Source organism: Elephas maximus, chromosome 22 (assembly GCF_024166365.1).
Source record: "Elephas maximus indicus isolate mEleMax1 chromosome 22, mEleMax1 primary haplotype, whole genome shotgun sequence".
NCBI classification, from domain to species: domain Eukaryota; kingdom Metazoa; phylum Chordata; class Mammalia; order Proboscidea; family Elephantidae; genus Elephas; species Elephas maximus.
Genome location: NC_064840.1, coordinates 65,755,894 through 65,781,105, shown reverse-complemented (window position 1 = coordinate 65,781,105; position 25,212 = coordinate 65,755,894).

Below are 25,212 nucleotides of genomic sequence, written 5' to 3'. Positions count from 1 at the left end.
GGTGCCCGGCCACAATCGATGTCTGCCCTGTCAGGGAACACAACAGACAACTCCTGAGGGAGCAGGAGACCAATGGGATGCAGACCCCAAATTCTCATTAAAAGACCACACCTAATGGTATGATTGCGACTAGAGGAATCCCAGAGACAATGCTCCCCAGAACTTCTGATGGCACAGGACAGGAACCATCCCCGAAGACAAATCATCAGGCATGAAAAGGACTGGTCAGTGGGGGGGAGAGAGATACTGATGAAAAGTGAGCTAATTAAATCAGGTGGACACGAGAGAGTGTGTTGGCAACTCTTGACTGGAGCGGGGATGGGAAGATAGAGAGAGAGGGAAGATGGTAAAGTTGGCACGAAACGAGAGACTGTAAGGGCTGACTCAATAGGGGGGGAGCAAGTGGGAGAAGGGAGTAAGATGTATGTAAACCTACATGTGACAGACTGATTGGAATGGTAAATGTTCACTTGAAGCTTAATAAAAATTAAAAAAAAAAAAAAACAGGGAAGAAAAAGCAGAGGTTAATATCAGCAACTTTTTACATTGCACCAACTCATAACAAACACAGTCGACAGAATTGCTGAAAACTAGAATTAGTGTGTGGTGCTGTAAATCAGGAGTCTGCAAATTATGGCCCATGGAGGAAGTCAAGCCTGTGCTTACTTATGTAAAACCCACTCCACTGCCATCGAGTCGATTCCAACTCATAGTGACCCTACAGGACAGAGTAGAACCGCTCCATAGAGTTTCCAAGGAGCGTCTGGTAGATTCGAACTGCTGACCTCTTGGTTAGCAGCCATAGCACTTAACCACTATGCCACCAGGGTTTCCTACGTATGTAAATAAAGTGTTACTGTAACACAGCTATACCTATTGGTTTAAATATTGTTTGTGGCTGCTTTCACCATACCATCAGCAGGGTTGAGTAGTCTTTGCAGAGAGTATATGACCAACAAAGCTGAAAATATTTAATCTCTCGACTTCTACAGAAAAGTTTGCTGACACCCACTGTAAATTGTTCTACAAAAGTGTAACATGTGACGTATCCTGTTGTGTGTAGGGGTAATGGTGATGAAGAAGAAAGTGGGACTTTCCTATTCCTTCTCTGCTACATGCCTTTCTAATGTTGGCTTCTGGGATTCACAGACATTTGCTTTATTTTTAAACAAATATATGGCAATGCTAGGTTGATCTATGTTTGACTACACTTCCCATTTTCCTTGGCTAGGTATCTTCTAAGTAGTAAGTAGATTGATCATGTGATGGTAAGAGCGTATGGCATTCTATTAAAAAAAAAAAGCCCATTGCTGTTGAGTGGATTCCACGCATAGCGACACTGTAAGAAAGGAGAACTGCCCCCATAGGGTTTCCAAGGAGCAGGTGGTGGATTTGTACTGCCTATCTTTTGGTTAGCAGCTGTAGCTCTTGACCACTGCACCACCAGGGCTCCAGGGCGTGCTATAAAACCCAAAAGCCAAACCCGCTGCAGTCGAGTCGATTCCGACTCATACTGACCCTACAGGACAGAGTAAAACTACCCCATAGAGTTTCCAAGGAGCTCCTGGTGGACTCGAACTGCCGACCTTTTGGTTAACAGCCATAGCACTTAACCACTACGCCACTAGGGTTTCCATGGTGTCCAGGAGCCTGTAATAATAACAAAGATAATAACAAAAATAAACACACAATTTTTCCTATGTGCTAGTCTCTATTCTAAATGCTTTCATACCAAGTAAGTTGTTTAAACCTTAAAACAACTTTATGAGAGATGTACTTTTGCTATCATCAGCACCTTTTTACAGGTGAGAAAACCGACACAAGGGGTGAAACAATGGGCCCAAATCTGAGAAACTGGTGAGAGACAGTACTAGAATTCAAATCCAGGCAGGCTGGCTCCGATCTTCCCGTTCGTATCACCTACACATTGCTACTTTAACTTTTGAAGTCTGTGCTATCCGGGATGGTCATAAAATAGCATATTCTGATGATGGATATGTTTCAGCTAATGGAAAGTAGACCTATGAGAGTTACCATTCTTAAATAACTTTCTAATGGAATTAGCACCCAAACTATTCCAAATATCCAAATTAATGATTCAAAAGGTATATCTAGAGATAACCGTTTTGAATTATAAAAGCCAGCTACTATCTCGGCAACAAGGAGCCATCGTGGCACAACAGTTAAGCACTTGGCTACTCACCAGAAGTTTAACAGTTCGAACCCACTGAGAGGCTCCTTGGGAGAAAGACCTGATGATCTGCTCCCATAAAGATTACAGCTTAGAAAACCCTACGGGACAGTACTTCACTCTGCACATGGGGTCGTTAGAAGTTGAAAGCGACTCAACAGCACCTAACAACAATAGCAACAACTTCGCAACATATGAAGTCCCAGCTAGAAGACGTTTCCAGGCAGAAAAAGTAGGGCCTTGAAATAAAAATAAAACGCTTCCTGAATGTTTTTATGAGTCCCTTAATATATATACGGAGTGGGGTGGAGAGGAATATCTGTGGACAAATGACTAGACTGGTGATTGGCTATGCGAAGAGGCATGGAAGAACTCCTTCTGGAAATTCACATGTATGAAGTATCCCAACCCAATACATTGGGCCAGTTTATGACAGAGTTCATGCAATATTCTTGTCAGGTTTCTTTTTCTCCTTCTCTTATTTAGGTGGAAACAAATGACGTACATGCATCATTTTCCCGGCAGCCCTCTCAAATGTCTATCGCCACACACTCATCAAACTTTTCTTTCCAATACCTGATTTTAATTGGTTCACCTCTTACTGAGAAATCATTTTGGAATTTTCAAGAGACCTTTTATTCCAGCAAACAAATATTGTGAGCATATTTTGTGCAAAGTAGAAACATAAAATATGTAACTTTTTTTCTTGTTTTGAAATTACTAGCCTAGTACTCAGAATAAATGACATACCTTTAAAATGCCTGCCATTGAAAAGGAAATGTTTCCTGGATAAATTGAATTTTTATTTATTTTTATTTGTATGATCTTTCCCTTTATAGCCTCCACTCCCAGTTCATCACTGAATTATCAAACAGAAATGATTCCTTAAGTAGTCTTCTAGGCCCTGTCCCTGCATTCAGAAAGCACTTCGTCTAAGCTGTCTCAGAGAAATCCATTCATTCTTTCATTCATTCAATAAATATTTATTGAGTGCTCATTGTAGACCAAATACCTGGTTCAGCCCAGGTGACACAAAGATGAAAAGGCAGTGTCTCTCCCCTTGATTACCACACTCTCTGGAAGGAAAGACAGATATAAAGAAATAGAAATGAAATGCATTACAGTGAGTATTTGTGCAGATAGCTGTGGAAACTCAGAAGACTTGGCAGCTTGTCTTGCCTCAGGGAGTCAGAAGTGGCTCCACCGGGGAGGTGACCTCCAAAGATGTTCAAGTAAGACCATTCCACAACTGTCTTTAAATTAAAATGCTATCTTTAAAATTGAATAAAGGACTCATTACAACTTAAACTGAAACTTTTACAAATTAAAAATATATATTTCAAAAATAATGTTGACTACATGAATGACATTCACACCTGTGACATTCACTGGAGAACAGAACTCAGTATAAAGCAGATTTTTTTCTTTTAGCTAGCAATGTACTTGCAACCTATTTTTAATTGCTATTTGAAATCAGGGTTTTGTCCCAAATTAGCCTTATTTTCCATCTCTGACATTGGCACTGAAGGGGGGGGGAGGTTGGATCTCAGCTTTATATTCTATTCTGTTTAATTGGTTCATCCCTGGTCTCATGAACCTTCTTCATTCCTACAGCTTTGCAAGTCCCGGTATCTGGTAAGGCAAGAGTCCTCCCCCTTTCCTGCATCTCCAGAAATTCTTGGCTATTCTTGCCCCTTTCCTCTTCCATATAAATTTGCCAATCTTATTATAAAGTCCATAAATGAGTTTTGGGAATTGTTTGGAATTAGGCTGAATGTAAATAAATTTGGGTAGGATTTATATTATCTCAATATTCTTATCAATGAACATAATATATATTTCCATTTGTTTAGATTTTTTAAAAGTATCTCTTAATATGCTTTTGCAATTTAATTTTCTCCTCTGGTCTCCTCTCCTCTCCTCTCCCCTTCTCGGTCTCCTCTCCTCTACTCCCCTCCCATTTTCTCCTCTGCTCTCCCCTCTTCTCTTCTCCCCTCCCCTCCACTCCTTCCGTCTTCTTCTCTGCTCTCCATTCCTCTCCTCTCCTCCTCTCTTCTCTCTTATCCTGTTTTCTTTTTATAATTCTAAAAGTGACGTCCAGATGCCAGAGCTTCTCCAGCCTCATCTACACCCTGACCCCCTCGGTCCAGTTTTCAGCAAAGGCCTAAATCTAGAATTTGATTTGATATCCCCTGTGGTGTCCTCTGAAGTCTTTTCTGATATATGTTATCCCATTGTGATCACATTCTTGTTCTTTTTCCCTTCCATACACATGGTTGCTTGACTTTAACATGTGTTTGTTATAAGGCCCTTTCGCTTGTTCTTACTCATTTGTTCTACAGTTTCCCACAACAATGCCTGTCTCGCCATATAAGCCTGTGGCAACATTCTACTGTTACCCTCCACTGGGCTAGTAAAGGCCTTGACATTTGGTAAGGCTGTCACCGAAAATCATTTATTAAATGAATAAAAGGCTGCCATAGTGGTTCTATTACCCAATGAGCCTCTCATGTTTAAAGTCAACCTCTATTCCTGATGGATCTTAAGGAAAGAAACCTCTCCCACTCACTGTTAGTTCCTTTGCATGACTTGTCAACAAGGCTCTCTTCACACTGAAGAAAATAATCTATCATTTGGTATCAAATTATTTGATTCTCAAATTGAATATCTCAGAATAATAACTCAAACAATACAGACCATGAATCAGAAATGCCACCTGAGCACATTCTGTATTTTTTCTCAGTTCAGCCCTAAGTGACTGCTCCATTAGAATGAATCATCAGATAATCAACACAATAAGCCTCATTTAAGTTCATTATTCATAGAGTGGGGCTAGCTTTGGGTTCTATACAGTTTAGAATGTTAGTTTACAGAGATAATGGAAACATTGGAAGATATGTCACACTAGCCTGAGTGTCCCCATCTCTGTATAAATAAGATGAGTCTTCCTAAACTAGCCTTAGCTTCCTCAGGCAGTCTTTTCCCAGTTCACTTCCTCTACTCTAACAACCTACTTTCCTTGGTGGCCCACCACATGGTACTCTCCTTCTTTGCCTTTGATTAAGCAGCACTGCCCCCTACTCAGATGTTCTTTATTCACCCCTCTGCCAAGCCAAATATTACACATGTTTTTGAAGATTTTATCACACCCTACGTAGGACAGGAGTCCTGCTGGTACAGTGGTTAAGAGCCTGATTGCTAACCAAAAAAAACGGTAGGCAGCTCCTTGGAAACCCTAGGAGGCAGTTCTACTCTGTCCTATAGGGTCGCTATGAGTCAGAATCCACTGGACAGCAATGGTTTACCTGAGGAGATGAGCAGATTTATTTGGCCATATGTTCATTTAGTAAACATTTACTGACAGTCCCCTGTCTACAGCAATATGCTCAGGGCTGTGGCAATACAGTGACGAACCAGATCAGGTCTCTACCCATAGGCAACTCACACTGAAGATGAGGTAAAGGAGGAGGGACAACTTTATGCACAGGGATTGTTAAGTGGAGCACAAGAGACATCAAGAAGCAGTTCTAATACTGCCTCCTCACTTCCTGAATAGGCCTCAGAGCAAAGTGTTATGGAAGCAAGGACTCCCTGTTTTTCGATCTGTCATAACTCCATCAGTGTAAGAAATTCATTGGCCACTAGACCCAGTGCCCATTACCCTCAAGGTGGCAGTGGAAACAATATCCACCTCCCTCACTTCCCTGTTTTTATAAGACCATGACCATTAGCTTCTCCCCCCACAATCATCTCCACATGTCACTGAACCCCGCCCTGCCCTGTCACCTGCCCCTCCCCAACCTCCCCAACTCTCCCTCTATAAAATTGCAGCTTGCTGCCTACCGAACAAATGGAAACCCTGGTGGCATAGTGGTTAAGTGCTACAGCTGCTAACCAAAAGGTCAACAGTTCTAATCTGCCAGTCACTCCTTGGAAACTCTATGGGGGCAGTTCTACTCTGTCCTACAGAGTCACTATGAGTCGGAATTGACTCGACAGCAGTGGGTTTGGTTTGTTTTTTTTTTTGGCCTGACAAATTTTCTTCAATTTTTAACTTATTTTCTCATTACTTTAACTGATATCTGGCCATCTTTTGAGAGTACTACTTCCTCTATGAGTACTTCTACCACCTTCCTGTCTGTTTATCACACTGTGATGGTTTGCATGTAGCTATAAGTTGGAAGCTACATCACCAGTATTTTAAATGCCAGCAGGTTCATCCATGGAATTTAAAATAGCTCATACATTATACAACTTTATACACAGGGTTTGTTTAGTGGAGCAAAAAAGATGTCATGAAGCCGTACAGGTGGTTGCTGCTTCCTCGCTCCTGAACAGGTCTCAGAACAATATACTCATCAGAGCTTCCAAACTAAGACAGGCTAGGAAGAATGCCCTGGCAAGCTACTTCAGAAAATTAGGGTGTGAGGGTCTTATAGAGAGCAACTCATAAGGAGAGACCTATCACTAGAAAAGAACATCAGAGTTGGTAAAGTAGAGGGTCAAAGAAAATGAGGGGAACCCCCAATGAGATGGATTGATGTAATAGCCAAAACAATGGACTCAAACATACTAACAATCATGAAGATGGCGCAGGACAGGGCAACATTTCCTACTGTTATACAAGACAGTCATGAGTTTTAGCCAATTCAAGGGCACCTAACAATAAAAACAACTTCCTCTATACACTTTGGTGGTGGCAGTTTATCTTCTCAAAGCTTTCTTCTTCCAACTAGAGATGGATCTAGAATCTTCCTTGCTCTCCATTGCTGTTTTCAGAGCATTGTCCTACCAATGCAATGTTAAAACCTATCACTTTGAAGCTTGTGGCATTCAGTTAGATCATCCACTCTGCTCTCTACTGTTATCATTTATCATACCCCTAAGAACTCCTTTTCATTCATCAAAAATTGTACCTGGGACAGACACCCTTCCTCCCTGCTCCAAGCCCACTTCTTATTTAGCACAACATTAACATCCATTTCCCCAACACAACCAAATATACCTCTTTGTTCCTCACCTCATGTCCAAGGACATTCTCTCCCATACCTTGATAATTTCATTTTTCATAACTGCTCCACCTCCAAAACACCAATTTAAACATTTCACCTCAACTGTGGCCATTTTCTTTATCTGGCTTGCTTGTTTTGCAACTACCACTACTAAATACTAGCCACCTTGAAAACTCCTTTTCCAGGATTAACCTAACTCTGGAAGAGACTGCTAGTTTTCCTCCAGTATATAGGCTTCCCTTCCTCCTCAGTAATAGAAACCCTGAATGTTTTCTTGGCACATGGTCTTCTGGAATAAATACCAAATTTCCCAACTTCTCCTTCAGCTAGTGGTGGCTGTGTGAGATTAGTGTGTGATTTTGGGCAGTGTCTTTAAAGGAAGGGTGCAAGTTCTACTTTGTCCCTTCCTCTTTCCAGCTCGTTAGAATGTAGGCAGAATGGCTGGATATGCAGAAACCTTCTTCTCATGCAGTGACCTTCAGACAGGAAGCCTCGCAGTAGATGAAGAAACGTAGAAGGACAACATGGCGTGTGATAACAGTTATCGATGGAGTACCGCCAAACATATTGAATACTAAGAGAAAATTTCTATTATTCAACGTTTATTGTGGATTTGTGGGTTTTTTTTTTTGGTTACTTACTGTTGAACCTAATCAACATAACAATGATCCATTTTCTCCATGTCTTTCTCTGAGCAACTGTTCACTCATACGGCAAAAGGCAAACAACACAGCAAATGACATCCACTGTACATTTATAATATAGATTCTTCAACACTACTCAAAAATCCTATCCCATTCCCCTGGTAAGCTCACTTCACCACCCTCCCAGATTATTTTAAACCTTCTCTACTCTCCTCAAACCATTAGATTGGAACCTCTTTATCTTCAAGACACAAAACAAATCACCTTATCTGTCACTCTTTGATATGAGACTAATCCCTCCATTTGTGCTTTGCATTCCATCTCCTCCTCGTTTCTTAGGAAAACTTGCATTGTTGATTACCCTCCTTTTACCCTCAATCTCTCAGTCCCTAATGAAACCTTCCCAACGATTTTTGTTGTTGTTGTTGTTATTGTTGTTTTAAATATTCAAGTCTTTCCTCTTTTAAAAAAAGAACACATGCCCACTCAAACTCTCCTCTCCTCTAGCTAACATCCTTTTTCTCTCTTCTTTTCTACCTACTTCCTTCAGTTTGGAGGCAAATTTCTCAACGGAGAAATTTTATTTCTATGCGTATTACTATATATATTTCTGTATTTACAATCTCTGGTTTCTCACTTTTCTCTTACACCTGAACACACGGATAAATGGAACTCATCAAGCCACTAAAAGAGCTCTTGCTAATGCCACCATTGGTTTCCATGTCCTTATGATCAACAAATGTTCTTCAGCTCTCATCTTACTTGATCTCCTGGTAGCATTTGCTGTTTATGACTACTCTGTCCTTCTTAAAATGCTATTTTCCCTTAGTTTCTGTAAACTGACGCTATCCAGCTTTGACTTCAGGATTTTTGGCATCTTTTTTTCCATTTCCTTATTTTTTTATTCATTGTGACAGTTAATGTTTAGTGTCAACTTGGCTAGGCCATCAGTCTCAGTGGTTCGACAGACATGATGTAATCATCCTCTACTTTGTGATCTGATCTGAGCAGCCAGTCAGGTGGGATGGGAGTTTCCTCCAGCATCTGACCATCCTCTAATTAATATACATGGATGTTCCAGAAAAACTTTCTCCCTCACTCTCAATCCTGTGTTTGCCTTGTCATCCTATTGCCTCTAGTTCCTGGGACAAGAGCCAGCAACCTGACACTGGACCTGCAGATTTTGGATTCTCCAGCCCCAGCAACCCTGTGAGCTGGCACCCTGCCACATGACCTGCAGATTTTGAGTTCGTCAACCCCTGCAACCATGAGTCAGGAGAAGCGTTCAGTCTGCCGCCTGACCCACAGATTTGGAACTTACCTGCCTCCACAATTGCATGAGCCATTTCCTTAAATCTCTGTATGTATGTTTATAAATACGCTTCACTGGTTTTTCTCCTCTAGAGAATCCAGGCTAAGGCATCTATCTACTATACATTAAACTTTGGAGTTCCTCAAGTCTCATTCCTAGTCTATATTCTGTTATTCCATTTTCTCTCCCCAAGGAATTTCATCCAAACCATAGCTTAATTTATCGCTTATTTTTTTTTTATTCAGGTAGTTCATAAATCATGTATTTCCTTACATCTCCAGAATCCATTTGAGTTGATATATTTTAATCCCTTAGAACAAAGTATAACACATTTTAAATCCTATAAAACTACTAGCTATAATTTTATCGTATGTCCACTTTCATATTTGACATCTCTTGGATATTTCAGAGGCACCTCAAAATTGGTGTGTTCAAACAGAACACATGTTCTTCCTTTGACATTGTATGTGTTCTTCTTGAAATGTTTTCTTATTCAGTGAGACTCACTTATCATCTATCTGTCTGAGTCAAAAACCTGGCAGTCATCTTTGGTAATTTTGCTTATGGGTTTACCCACACAAAATATTGTACATCTTTCCAGTGATCTCCCTCTCAATCTTCAGCCCCTAGACAAGCCACTGTCTTCTCTTGCCTAAATGATCACAATACTTCTCTAACCATTTACCCTAGACATTCTTCCTCTATTTGCTAATTTTGCAGCCTTAGCAATCTTTTGAAAATAAAAAATGTATTTGTGTTACTCTTCTCAATAGTACACACACTTTTAAAACAGTAGAGGAAGGGCAAAACACCCCCTTGCGGCATGCAGGGCTCTTCATAGGCACTGATTTCTCTAAATTCCTCTTTCCTTTTGTTCATTCTCACCATCATTTCCAACCCAGTGCCACTGCCTTTTTTTTTTTTTTTTTTTTTGCTTCATAGTTTTAATGTTCCATCCTGTCATGGGCCTTTCTGCATGATATTCCCTCTGCCTAGAAAATGTCTCACTTCGTGACCTAGATTATTCCTACTTAGCTTAAGGAAGCCTTCTACATGCTCCTTTATTAGGACAAAACCCCCTACTAGGGTTCCCACTTGTATGGCACTTGTCACTATTACAGTTTCACATTTGTTTGTGGTAACTTGATTAATGCTTATCATTTCCAATATCCCATGAAGACACCCCTGTATCTAGGCTGTAGTAAAGTTCTTTGACACCTAGTTGGTGTTCAATTAACTATGGGTTCAATGGATGAATGAATGAATAAATGACTGAATTAACTTATCTCCTAAGAAGACTATCTAGTAAAATTTCAACTACCTTGCCTTTCTTTTCTTGTTTTTTTTTTCTTTTTCTTCATAAAATTTATTATAGTAAGCTGAGGCTTTCAAAATCATTCTTACTTTATAGCTGAACTTAAGTTGGATCAAACTCTTTTTTAAAAGGCACCGAAGTGAGAATATATTTGACAATTTATTAAATACTTGAATTGTGTGTGCATGGAGAATAGAAGTTGCCTTTCCTTTTCTTTGTTCTTTTTCTTTCCTCTTTCTCCTCAATATCAAAAGCAGCCTTGAAATGGAAAATTATTTCCAAGGGGACTATTGAAGTGCAAGGGTGTAAGACAGACCATGAGGACTCTGTATCTGGACAGATGGCCACTATTTGTGGGATTGTATGGATAACATCTTTAGGTATTTAAATAAACAGGTGCCCATGTCCAGTGCCTTAGCCAGGTCTCATCCTAGAAAACATAGTACTGGGTGAATTCTAGCAAAGGAGAGCATCGTTCTTAGTTATCTAGTACTGAATGAGCTAAGAAATAATAATGTTGCAAATGTAATTTTCTATATATGATTAATTGCCAAATGAGGGGCAAAAGTAATAATTGCTAATCTTGGTGAAGAGAAAACATTCACTAAGGGCTGAGGGATTTTAGAAGGTTTTGTGGTAAAAAAAAAAAAAAAAAGACTAGAGTTGAGCATTGATCAGTAGGTTAAGAAAATTAAGAAGCATATTCTAAGCAGGAGAAGCAGTGAGGAATACAGATCTGAACATATTTTCAAAGAAGTAATGAGTAGTCAAAGCTGGCTGGATTTGAGAGTTTACATGAAAGATTATTGGAGATCTAAGATTAGGAATTGTCTTGTTAATAAGGAGAATCTGTTAAATGTTTGAATGGGGTGTTTTACAAACAGGAACTTATTCAAGGTCATTTAGGAAAGAATGAAGCAGACAAAGAGTGCAGACAGAATGCATGTCACCATTTATTCCACTAATCTATGCTGAATAAATTGTGAGAGGAAGAAGAAAGTAATATTTGAGATTAATAGCCTATTATGTATGGCACAGTGGTTAAGAGCTTGGCTGCTAACCAAAGGGTTGGCAGTTCGAATCCACCAGCCGCTCTCTGGAAATCCTATGGAGCGGTTCTACTCTGTCCTATAGGGTTGCTGTGAGTCAGAATGGACTTGATCACAACAAATTTGGTTTGGTTTGGGTTTATTATGTTTTAGATAACACTAGATATTTTACATACAATATGCCATTTAATAATTATAACAATGTAACAAATTATAAATTATCACTATTTTAAGATGACAACCAAAATGATACTTAGATTTAAGTTGTAAAAAATCTAAAATATTATCAGTACTGGGCCCTAGATTTATACTTGGTTGTGTAGGGCTGCAAAGCCTGTATTCTTCTATAGCTTAACGTATCTTTAGCAATCACAGTATAAAAGAAAAGACAGGAGATGGAGATAATATAATGAAATATCACATTATCACATTTGTTAACTGCTTGAAAATTAACCTGAAAGTACAGTTGATAGACATTTTTAAATGATATTTTAAAGCTTGACGACTGAGACAGAGAAATAGGAAAATGTTTTGTTTTTAATTAGGAAATTGTGAACTGGATTTTAAACAGACTGGGCAGAAGTGATGGAGGTACATCTCCTTACATAAGTAGGAGATACACAGCTGGTGCCTCAGACAGAGAATGATGTAGGGGTGTTAAATTAGAAGTTACATCTAATGACATCCATTGTGTCCTTGCCCTATGTCTCCCCAGTGCCCACCTTTTAATAATGATCTGACTCACCACCTACTGAGTTAGACTTACCTTTGGGTATCAGCCTTATAAATTGCCTCTAACCAGGGGTCATGATCAACATCCAACTGGGCCTTTTGTTGATTTTTTTCTGATCCACTGCCTCTGTACATTGCTTTGTTCCTTAGAACAAATCTCTGTATTGTACCTCACTTCCACTAACTGCGATCTGTTCTTGTTACCTGAGTTTAAGCATTTTTCCAATGTTTAAAAAAAAAAAATTTTTTTTTTTTTTCCAGGACTCCACGTTTTCCTGAATCAGGGATTCACCTCCTTCCCATTCTATCCTTCCAGAGTCAGATACCCTCCACTAAACCCAGACAAGTAGGCTGCCATCTTGACATATGCTGCTAGTCCTTGCTCCCTACCTTACTGTTAGCAGTTTTGTGCTCCTATGGAAGGGCCATCTAGTGGATTATGTCCAACAGCAGCTCACATGCTATGCCAGTTTTCATCTTAAATATCAAAACAAACAAACACAAAACCTTCCTTTAACTCGGCATTGAGCTCTAGCTACCATCCTCTCTGTTCACTTCCCTTTGGAGCCAGATGTCATTATAAACAATAAAAACTTCAAATGATTCAAATTTTGAAACAAAGCATTTGGCAGCTCAGACCTGTTCTCAGGCCAACCTGCAGGCTCAAGAGGGGTGACTTAAAGTTCTTTCCTTTGCAAATGGAGGATGGGAGAATTGTCTAGGCTGGGAAATGGTAGTATTGAATTAAGAAGGTAGGAAGTAGCCCCAAAATTCCCAGTATTCTCCCAGCCCAATTTAATCATTCTGCTGTCAGGAGTCATTAGAATCACTGCAGATGCCCTGGAAATCTCAGACAGCCACAGCATCCAGAATCATTTTTGTCTATATTTGAACAGGAGTGGGTAACTGCTCTATGTTTGCTAACTACAGCCAGGACTTGGACAGCGGGGATCACATGGCCAGACTCGTAGAACTACCAGCATTATAGCTGCACAGGTCCTTTCACTAACCTTGCAATAATGGGACTCCACGTTTTACACAATTGAAATTTTTGGACCCTGTGCACTGGATTACAGTAGAGTTTTCTGATGCCCTGCTCTGTTTCCATTACTCTTTGACCCTCTGTAATCTGGTTTTACCTTCTCCCACTGGACTGAATCTGCTTTTGCCAAGGTCACCAATGATAACCATAATGTTAAATCCAGTGTACAAATTATTTGTCTTTATTGTACTTGACCTGCATTCATCATACTTGACCACTTCCTCTTTTTTCTAATACACTCCTAACTTGACTTCTATGACAGCATTCTTTTATGTTTTTCTTACATCTAGGGCCATTCTTTCTCAAATGTCTTTGATGCTCAGCTGCTTCAATCTAACCTCTGACTGCTGGAGCTTCTTAGGGCTTCATCCTAAACCTTCTTCTATGTCTGTGTTTGTCTTTGTTAGGTGCTGTTGAGTCAGTTCCAACTCATAGTGACCCCATGTACAACAGAATGAAACACTGCCCAGTTCCATCATCGCAATCATTGATATGTTTAAGCCCACTTAAGCCCATTGTTGCAGCCACTGTGTCAATCCATCTCACTGAGAGTCTTCCTCTTTTTCATTGACCCTCTATCTTACCAAGCATGATGTCCTTCTCCAGGGACTGGTCACTGCTGATAACATGTCTAAAATACATGAGAAGAAGTGTCCATCTTCATCTCCAAGGAGTAGTCTGGCTGAACTTCTTCTAAGACAAACTTGCTCATTCTCCTGGTAGTCCATGGTATATTCAATATTCTTCACTAAAAACATAATTCAAAGGCATTAATTCTCCTTTGGTCTTCCTTATTCATTGTCCCATTTTTGCATGCATGGGAGGCGATTGAAAATATCATGGCTTGGGTAAGGCGTACCTTAGTCCTCAAAGTGGCATCTTTGCTTTTCAATGCTCAAAAGAGGTCTTTTACAACAGATTTGCCCAATGCAATGCATTATTTGATTTGACTGCTACTTCTGTGTGTGTTGATTGTGGATCCAACTAAAATGAAACCCTTGATAACATCAGTCTTTTCTCAGTTAATCAGGATATTGCTTATTGGTCCAGTTGTGATGATTCTTGTTTTCTTTATGTTGAGGTGTAATCCATACTGAAGCCTGTAGTCTTTGATCTTCAACAGCAGGTGCTTCAAGTTGTCTTCATTTTCAGCAAAATAAGATTGTATCATCTGCATCTTACAGGTTGTTAATGAGTCTTCCTCCAATTCTGATGCTGTGTTCCTTTTCATACAGTCCAGCTTCTTGGATTATTTGCTCAGCATACAGATTGAATATGTATGGTGAAACAATACAATGCTGACACACACCTTTCCTGACTTTAAACCATGCAGTATCCTCTTGTTCTGTTTGAATGACTGCCTCTTGATCTATGTACAGTTTCTATATGAGCACAATCAAGTGTTCTGGAATTCCCATTCTTCAAAATGTTACCCATAATTTGTCATGATGCACATAGTTGAATGCCTTTGCACAGTCAATAAAACACAGGTAAACATCTTTCTGATACTGTCTGCGGATATCCCTCATCACACATTCTCTTCTGAATTTGGCTTGAATTTCTGGCAGTTCCCTGTTGACGTACTGCTACAATTGTTTTTGAATTATCTTCAGCAAAATTTTACTTGCATGTAATATTAATGATATTGTTTGATAATTCCTGCATTTTACTGGATCACCTTTCTTGGAAATGATCACAAGTATGAATCTGTTCCTATCAGTTGGCCAGGTAACTGTCTTCCAAATTTCTTGACATAGATGAGTGAGCACCTTTAGCACTGCATCCATTTTTTGAGACATCTCAATTGGTATTCTGTCAATTCCTGGAGCCTTGTGTTTTGCCAATGCCTTCAGTGCAACTTGGACATTTTCCTTCAATGCCGTTGGTTCTTGATAATATGCTACACCTCCTGAAATGGTTGAATGTCAACCACTTCTTTTTGATACAGTGATTCTGTTTTCCTTTCACCTTCTTTTGATACTTCCTGTGTCATTCAATATTTTGCCCATAGAATCCTTCAATATTGCTACTCAAGGCTTGAATTTTTTCTTCAGTATTTTCAGCTTGAGAAATGCTGAGAGTGCTCTTCCCTTTTGGTTTCTAACTCCAGTTCTTTGCACATGTCATTATAATACTTTATCTTCTCCACCCACCCTTTGAAACCTTCTGTTCAGAGCTTTTACTTTCTCTATGTTGAGATGAGCTCATTCGCTTCCATGTACTTAAATAGAATATTTGTGCTGATATAAATTCTCAAACTTATATTTCTAGTATAGAATTCTCTTTTGAGGTTTAAGATTATATATCCAATGGCTCCTGCATTTGATTTTCTCACAGGCACTTTAATTTTTTTTTTTAACTAAATTTTATTTTAATCAGTCTTGTTTCCCTATTTTTCCTCCTACTTACACCAAGAAATGTCCCTCATATCTAATTTTTCCTTCTCAGCCTTCTCAAGGGTGCTGAATTCAGGAACTAAGGAGTCGTTCTTGATTCTTTCCTCTCCCTTAGTCCTCTATTCAATCCATTTTATATCCTGTTAATTACATGTATAAACTATGTTTCAGAGTCATCCACTCCTGCTTCCAAAATCGACCTTAGGTCACCATCACCTCTTACTGACTGGTGGTTCAGAGATTCCCACGCCCTTCCAATCTCTTCTCCATATATTAGCAAAAGGGATCCTCTTAAGGGTAAATTAAATAATTTCACTTTCATGTACGCCTTCCTCAGTGGCTTCCCTTTCAACTCCGAAGAAAATCCAATGTCTTTAGCCAGCCCTACAGGATACTACCTCAGAGCTGGACCACTATCCCTGTTCCTCCCTGAACGCCAGCCCCACAGGCATTATCTCTGCTCTGCTGACATGCAAGGTCCTTATTATCTCAGAGCCATTGAATTTGCTGTTCTTTCTCTATAGGATAGTTGCCCTTCATTCTCTTTTCCATAAGTCTGCACATAAATGACACCTCCTCGAAGACTTCTTTGATCAACTTAATTAAAATTGGTCCCTCCAGGGTTTTTCTACCTTAGTTTCAGTTTCTCTCATAATACTTAGCATCATATTGAAATGTTCTGGTTGTTTATTTATTTGAGGACATGGACTAAAACTGTCTTGCCACCACTATATCCCTAGTACCTACCATTGCTTCCAGTACGTACTGGATATTCAGTAAATATTCTTTCTATAAATAAATTGTCAAAAAAAATTATCATTGAGAAAAAAATTTTAGGAAAGTATATTGTCACAGAGAAAGAAGAAGATTGTTTAAAGAAGGAAATTCTGATCAATGGTGTTTTCTTCAGAGCATATGAGGAGAATTAGGCCTAAAGCCAAGAGATAATCTAGAAAATTTACTAAATTATAATTACCTCTGAGAGATTATAGCAAACTTGCTTTCTCCATATGACTAGAAGCTCAACAAGAGTTAGGATTGTGTAATTTCGTTAGTCTCTATACGTATCTAATACCAAATCTTTACTTATTTCTTCTGGGAAACAGTACAGTAAAATGATTATATAAGATGTTCTGGGGAGCTAGGTTTCAGTAATTGTGTGGCTTTACCCAAGGTATGTAACATCTTTGGCATTGAAAGTGACCGCATTTATCAAATAGGGTCATTAATAGCACGGCTTTATAGTCATGTTGTAAAGGATAAGTGAGATAATATGAAATAATAAATATTTCGGTATATTTAGCACAGTGTCTGGCACATGTTAAGTACTAAATAAATACTAACTTTTAGCCATTCGTATTATTTTTATAACAAGAAACTTTTGAGAGGTACAGAGTATAATATCATAATATAATATAAAAATAATATTTATTTTAAATATTCATGTAGTATTTGGAAACCCTGGTGGTTTAGCAGTTAAGGGCTACAGCTGCTAACGGAAAGGTCGTTAGTTCAAATCCTCCAGGTGATCCTTGGAAACTCTATGGGGCAGTTGTACTCTGTCCTACAGGGTTGCTGAGTAGGAATTGTCGGACAGCAATCGGTTTGTTTTTTTTTTTGTTTTTTTTATGTAGCATTTGATAATTCAGATACTGTTCAAAATGCTCTACAAATACTAGCTTTAGAACTCATACGAACCCTATGAGGTGGGACTATTATTATCTTGATGTTATTGGTGGTGAAACTTACAGACCAACAGGTTATGTAATTTGACCAAGATAGTAGAACTAGTAATTGGGATTCCAGCCCAGGCTGCAGGTCCCACAGCCTGTGTTCTTAGCCATTCCTACTGTTAGCGCAATTTCGCCAGTTAGAGCTGCCTGCCGCAAACAGCCAATTCTTGAGATGGGGTGAGGTGGGTAGCAAGAGCTTTATTATATATATCGATATATAGGAGACAGAGGGGAATGATCTCCTCCTAAACCTGTCTGTCTCAAGAAACTGAGGCCACCTGGGGTTTATATGGAAAAGGGACATGGGTTATAGGAACTTGTGGAATATCCATTCTCTTTCTGTGTGATTTCGGTAGTCACGTCTCAAACATGTTGATCTTTTCCTGCCATTATCCCATCAGCCCAGGGGGTGAATGACGTCATCCTGGTGAGCATCATCCTTTTTGACAGGCTTAGATCAATATCACTTGTTTTTCCAGGTCCTAGGGGAAACGCTGGTTAACTTTTAGAAGAGCTAACAGCAAAATCATACTTGGAGACAGAGATAGGCTAGGGAAGGGGGAAAAAAACGGCGTAGGTGCTGTTCAAGGTATGGCTGAGCAGCCTGTTCCACTACCATTACTGATGCTCTTACACACACACACACACACACGTATGTAGATTTCTACATATGCATATGTGTATAAATACATAAACTGATTGTCTCAATGAGATCAAAGCCCATACTTATGAATTAATCTAGCTCTTCCCAGGTGACAAACCCAGCCTTAGCTAAGGTCCAAACTATCTCAACTCTTTTATTATCCAACTATATGAGTCGGAATCAACTCAAGAGCAATGGGTTTGGTTTTTGGTTTGATAGTGCTCTCAGACTGTAGTGTGCATCAGAATCACAAGAGGGAATTGTTTAAAATGCAAATTTCTGAGCTGCACCCACAGAGATTTCTTCATCTCTGGAATAAGTCCGGGGTAAATCCCAGGAATCTGTGTTTATAATGAACACTCAAATATTTATGAAGAAGTTCCAGGACCTCCTTTGGGGATAAGCTGGCAGGGGATAGATCTATTTCTTTCTTGGAGGTGGCTAAAGTTTTAGGTTTGAGAAGAAAAACTTTTTGCTGGTTGGAACTGAAGAAAAACAAATACGAAGGGAGAAAATTTGTTAAAGAGAAGCTTTAAAGAAATGTATTAAAACAGGGCTCAAGAGGGGCCAAGAAATAGGGAAATCCATTGGGGAAAGTCACAAGCACCAGAGACTTAGAGCTTTTTCAGAACAAATTTTAACACACCCTCTGTCTTACAATTCTTAGCCACTTCTTGGTCTTTTTACTCATATTTATGAGGCTGGGTGGGTCAGGGGGGACTACATGAGTAGCATCATCATGGAACCCAAAGAAAAATCTTTAGATATGCCAAAGGCAGTTGAAAAGAGCCTTAGTTCTTTTGTGGAGGCTAAATCAGGCATGTAGGTCCTTAGTCCTAGTGGGAGTAGCCAATACACGAATCATGAATATGTCACATGGAGAATGGATCCTGATAACATCTGAGATGTCTGTTTAATTCTATATTTTGCCAGTTCTTTCTCTGCGCTATTGGTAACTAGGGTCCCAGTAAGCAACAATGGGAAAAATTTCACTGTGATATATAAAGTGTTTTTTTTTTTTTTAGTTTAAACAATATGAAACCTAACATTCCTTCCATAAAAGCTGTTTAAATCATGCCTTTTGATGTGTGTATCAGTGCAGTCTCTCCTGAAGGTCATTTACCTCTATTTATCCACAGACAGACTTAATTGAACCATTAAGATTGAAAGTTATTTTACTGGGTTGAATAAAAAGAAAAAATGAAGAAGCATCATATTTTGTTAGCATTTCTCTCTGTGTTTAGGTGTCAAAACACCACACCTAAATGAAACCTGAATAATAAGGGGAGTTCTTTATTCTCTAGCTCTTCCTTAAGAAAGGAGATGTACATGTTGACACCCCTTTAGTAATCATGTTGTCTGTTATCACAAAGGCGCTTGAGGGTGACAAAAATGGCCCTTCAAATTCTAACCTTCCACTTTCAATATGAATTTCTGCCATCTCTTTTGATAGTAATGAATGCTTTCTTTATATGTCCAATAGAATGTGCGTCCTCAGTAAAGAACAGTGTTTCTTTGTCCTATTTACATCAAATCTTCCCTCAGTTGTTGCCATTTAGCTGCCAGTGTAATTGCAGATACCCTGAGCCTGGATGGCAGAGAATCAACAGGAATTTAGCCAAGGCATTTGCTAGCCATCTTTACTTCACTTGCTAGAAAGTTGCCAGTAAGTTGAGAAGAGGGCACTCAGGCGAAAGTACTTCAGAAGGTATACTCTGAAGGGTATCACCTCCATTGCCTACAGCAACCATTGTAAAACTCAAGGCCCTCAATCACTTATCATCAGATTATCTTGCTAGCTTCCTTACTCCCAACATCCCCTGTGGACTCCGTAATACAAACTAATAAGCCTAACCTGTTCCAGAATATACTGAGCCTCTACATCGATTGTAGTCACCTAAGGTTATAATAATGAAGTTGTTTATTTGATGAATATTTGTTTGCTCCACCATAATTTATCCTAAACACTGGAAATTCAAGGGTGAATAAGACGTCTACAGTCACTACCTGCATGAATTTTCAGTCCAGTAGAACTGAAACACAATTAATTATGATAAATATATAAGAAGTATGTAGGGATCCATACAAAAATAAAAGCAGTAACCTCTTTTATATAGTGGATTAGTAAATGCATCCTGTGAGCAGGATATTTAGGTTGAAGCTGGCTCAAGGAATTAGGAAAAAAAAGGAGTATTATAACTACCCACCACCCATGTGTCAGTTTGTTGTACTGTCGTGTCTTGTGTGATGCTATGATGCTGGAGGTATGCCACCAGTATTTCAAATACCAGCTGGGTTACCCATGGTTGACAGTCTTTAGCAGAGCTCCCAGGCTAAGACAGACTAGGAAGAAAGGCCTGGTAATCTCCTTCTGAAAATTATCCAATGAAAACCTTTTGGATCACAACAGAGTATTGTCTAACATAGTCCTGGAAAATGAACACCCTAGGTTGGGAGGCAACTACATAACAACTAAAGCAATGGACCCAAACATACCAATGATCATGAAAAAAAAAGGTGGTGCAAAATCAGGCACCATTTTATTCCATTTTATATGGGGTCACCATGAGTCAGAGCCAACTGGATGGCAACTAACAACATTAGAACTTCAGGCAGAGAAAACCACATGTTCGAATGCCCTGAGATGAGACAGTGTAACACCTTTGAATACCTAAAGGTAGTCTAGTTCAGTGAATATGAATCTATAGAAATAGGCAGAAGACAGATTATGGAAGAGTAACAAGGAGTTTGAGTTGCATCCTAAAGATAGTGTGTAGCTTAGAAGGATTCTAAGCAGGATGGGTAAAATCATCAGATTCTTGTTCTTACAAGGTTCACCCTGAAAGCAATGTACAGGATGACTAGCCCTTGCAGTCACTCGGACAAGAACCAAAGGTATCTTTGAACAGGATAATAACAAGTTGGTAAGGAAAAATGGATGGATTTGAAAGCTAGATAGGCTAGTGGGTAATGGGCCTTATAGATGGATGCTTTAGCCCACTAGAATTGGAGTGGCAACAGAATAGTAAGATCACGTGACCTGGGGGAAGGAGGTTGACTCTACTTCCCCATCTTCTCCTCCCCACCACTAGCTCAAGCTGCCTAAACTCGAGGAAGGACCAAGTTCCATTTGATGCCAGAAGTTCTTAAAAATGTTTGGGAGAAATGCTCATAAAAAGACCAGACTTAATGGTCTGACTGAGACTAGAAGGACTCCGGTAGTCAAGGCCCCCAGACCTTCTGTTAGCCCAGGACAGGAACCATTCCCAAAGCCAACTTTTCAAACAGGGATTGGACTGGACAATGGGATAGAAAAAGATACCAGTGAAGAATGAGCTTCTTGGATCAAGTAGACACTTGAGACTGTTGGCATCTCCTATCTGGAGGGGAGATGAAAGGGGAGAGGGGGTTAGAAGCTGGCAGAATGGACAGGAAAAGAGAGAGTGGAGGGAAGGAGTGGCCTGTCTCATTAGGGGGAGAGCAAATAGGAGTATATTGTTGTTGTTAGGTGCCATCGAGTCAGTTCCAACTCATAGTGACCCTATGCACACACAACAGAACGAAACACTGCCCCGTCCTGCACCATCCTTACAATCGTTGTTATGCTTGAGCTCATTCTTGCAGCCACTGTGTCAATCCACTTCGTTGAGGGTCTTCCTCCTTTCCGCTGACCCTGTACTCGGCCAAGCATGATATACTTCTCCAGGGACTGATCCCTCCTGACAACACGTCCAAAGTATGTAAGATGCACTCTCGCCATCCTTGACTCTAAGGAGCATTCTGGCCGCACTTCTTCCAAGACAGATTTGTTCGTTCTTTTGGCAGTCTATAGTATATCCAATATTCTTCACCAACACCACAATTCAAAGGCGTCAACTCTTCTTTGGTCTTCCTTATTCATTACCCAGCTTTCACATGCATATGATGTGATTGAAAATACCATGGCTTGGGTCAGGCCCACCATAGTCTTCAGGGTGACATCTTTGCTCTTCAACACTTTGAAGAGGTCCTTTGCAGCAGATTTGCCCAATGCAACGCATCTTTTGATTTCTTGATGGCTGCTTCCGTGGCTCTTGATTGTGGATCCAAGTAAAATGAAATCCTTGACAACTTCAATCTTTTCTCCGTTTACCATGATGTTGCTCACTGGTCCAGTTGTGAAGACTTTTGTTTTCTTTATGTTGAGGTGTAATCCATACTGAAGGCTGTGGTCTTTGACCTTCATTAGTAAGTGTTTCAAGTCCTCTTCACTTTCAGCAAGCAAGGTTGTGTCATCTGCATAACGCGGGTTGTTAATGAGTCTTCCTCCTATCCTCATGCCCCGTTCTTCTTCATATAGTCCAGCTTCTTGTATTATTTGTTCAGCATACAGATTAAATAGGTATGGTGAAAGAATACAACCCTGACGCACATGTTTCCTGGCTTTAAACCAATAAGTATCCCCTTGTTCTGTCCGAACAACTGCCTCTTGATCTATGTAAAGGTTCCTCATGAGGACAATTAAGTGTTCTGGATTTCCCATTCTTCTCAATGTCCTCCATAGTTTGTTATGATCCACACAGTTGAATACTTTTGCATAGTCAATAAAACACAGGTAAACATCCTTCTGGTATTCTCTGCTTTCAGCCAGGATCCATCTGACATCAGCAATGATATCCCTGGTTCCATGTCCTCTTCTGAAACCGGTCTGAATTTCTGGCAGTTCTCTGTTGATATACTGCTGCAGCCTTTTTTGAATGATCTTCAGCAAAATTTTGCTTGCGTGTGATATTAATGATATTGTTCTATAATTTCCACATGTGGTTGGATCATCTTTCTTGGGAATAGGCATAAATATGGATCTCTTTCAGTCAGTTGGCCAGGAAGCTGTCTTCCATATTTCTTGGCATAGACAAGTGAGCACCTCCAGCGCTGCATCTGTTTGTTGAAACATCTGCATTGATATTCCATCAATTCCTGGAGCCTTGTTTTTTGCCAATGCCTTCAGAGCAGCTTGGACTTCTTCCTTCAGTACTGTTGGTTCCTGATCATATGCCACCTCTTGAAATGGTTGAATATCAACTAATTCTTTTTGGTATAATGACTCTGTGTATTCCTTCTATCTTCTTTTGATGCTTCCTGTGTCGTTCAATATTTTCCCCATGGAATTCTTCATTATTGCTACTCGAGGCTTGAATTTTTTCTTTAGTTCTTTCAGCTTGAGAAACTCCGAGTGTGTTCTTCCCGTTTGGTTTTCCATCTCCAGCTCTTTGCACATGTCATTATTATACTTTACTTTGGTCTTCTCGAGAGCCCCTTTGAAATCTTCTGTTCAGTTCTCTCACTTCATCAATTCTTCCTTTTGCTTTACCTGCTCGATGCTCAAGAACAACTTTCCGAGTCTCCTCTGACATCCATTTTGGTCTTTTCTTTCTTTCCTGTCTTTTTAGTGACCTCTTGCTTTCTTCATGGATGATATCCTTGATGTCATTCCACAACTTGTCTGGTCTTTGGTTGCTAGTGTTCAATGCATCAAATCTGTTCTTGAGATGTTCTCTAAATTCAGGTGGAATATACTCAAGGTCATATTTTGGCTTTCGTGGACTTGCTCTGATTTTCTTCAGTTTCAGCCTGAACATGCATATGAGCAGTTGATGGTCTGTTCCACAGTCAGCCCCTGGCCTTGTTCTGACTGACGATTTGAGTTTTTCCATCGTCTCTTTCCACAGATGTAGTCAATTTGATTTCTGTGTATTCCATCTGGCAAGGTCCATGTGTATAGTCACCGTTTATGTTGGTGAAAGAAGGTATTTACAATGAAAAAGTCATTGGTCTTGCAAAATTCTATCATTCGATCTCTGGTATTGTTTCTGTCACCAAGGCCATGTTTTCCAACTACTGATCCTTCTTCTTTCTTTCCAACTTTCGTATTCCAATCGCCAGTAATTATCAATGCATCTTGATTGCATGTTCGATCAATTTCAGACTGTAGCAGCTGATAAAAACCCTCTATTTCTTCATCTTTGGCCCTAGTGGTTGGTGCATAAATTTGAATAATAGTCATATTAACTGGTCTTCCTTGTAGGCATACGGATATTATCCTATCACTGACAGGGTTGTATTTCAGGATAGATCGTGAAACGTTCTTATTGACGATGAATGCAACATCATTCCTCTTCGAGTTGTCATTCCCAGCATAGTAGACTATATGATTGTCTGATTCAAAATGGCCAGTACCAGTCCATTTCAGCTCACTAATGCCTAGGATATCGATGTTTATGTGTTCCATTTCATTTTTGATGATTTCCAATTTTCCTAGATTCATACTTCGTACATTTCACGTTCTGATTATTAATGGATGTTTGCAGCTGTTTCTTCTCATTTTGAGTTGTGCCACATCAGCAAATGAAGGTCCCGAAAGCTTTACTCCATCCACGTCATTAAGGTCAACTCTACTTTGAGGAGGCAGCTCTTCCCCAGTCATCTGTTGAGTGCCTTCCAACCTGGGGGGGCTCATCTTCCAGCATTATATCAGGCAATGTTCCACTGCTATTCATAAGGTTTTCACTGGCTAATGCTTTTCAGAAGTAGACTGCCGGGTCCTTCTAGTCTGTCTTAGCCTGGAAGCTCAGCTGAAACCTGTCCTCCATGGGTGGCCCTGCTGGTATCTGAATACCGGTGACATAGCTTCCTGCATCACAGCAACACACAAGCCCCCACAGTACGACAAACTGACAGACACGTGGGGGTAGGAGTATATAGCAACATGTACATAAATTTTTGTATGAGAAATTGACTTGATTTGTAAAGCACAATAAAAATTTAAAAAAAAATGTTAGGGATGCCTTTGGTGAGTGGCATCTGGGGTGTTAAACGCTAGCAAGCAACCATCTAAGGTGCATCAATTGGTCTCAACCCACCTGGAGCAAAGGAGAATGAACAACACCAAAGACACAAGGTAAATATGAGCCCAATAGACAGAAACAGCCACATAAACCAGAGACTACCTCCGCCTGAGACCAGAAGAACTAGATGGTGCCCAGCTACTCACCAACGACTGCTTTGACAGGGAATACAACAGAGAATCCCTGATGGAGAAGGAGAACAGTGGGATGCAGACCTCAAATTCTCACAAAAAGACCATACTTAACAGTCTGACTGAGA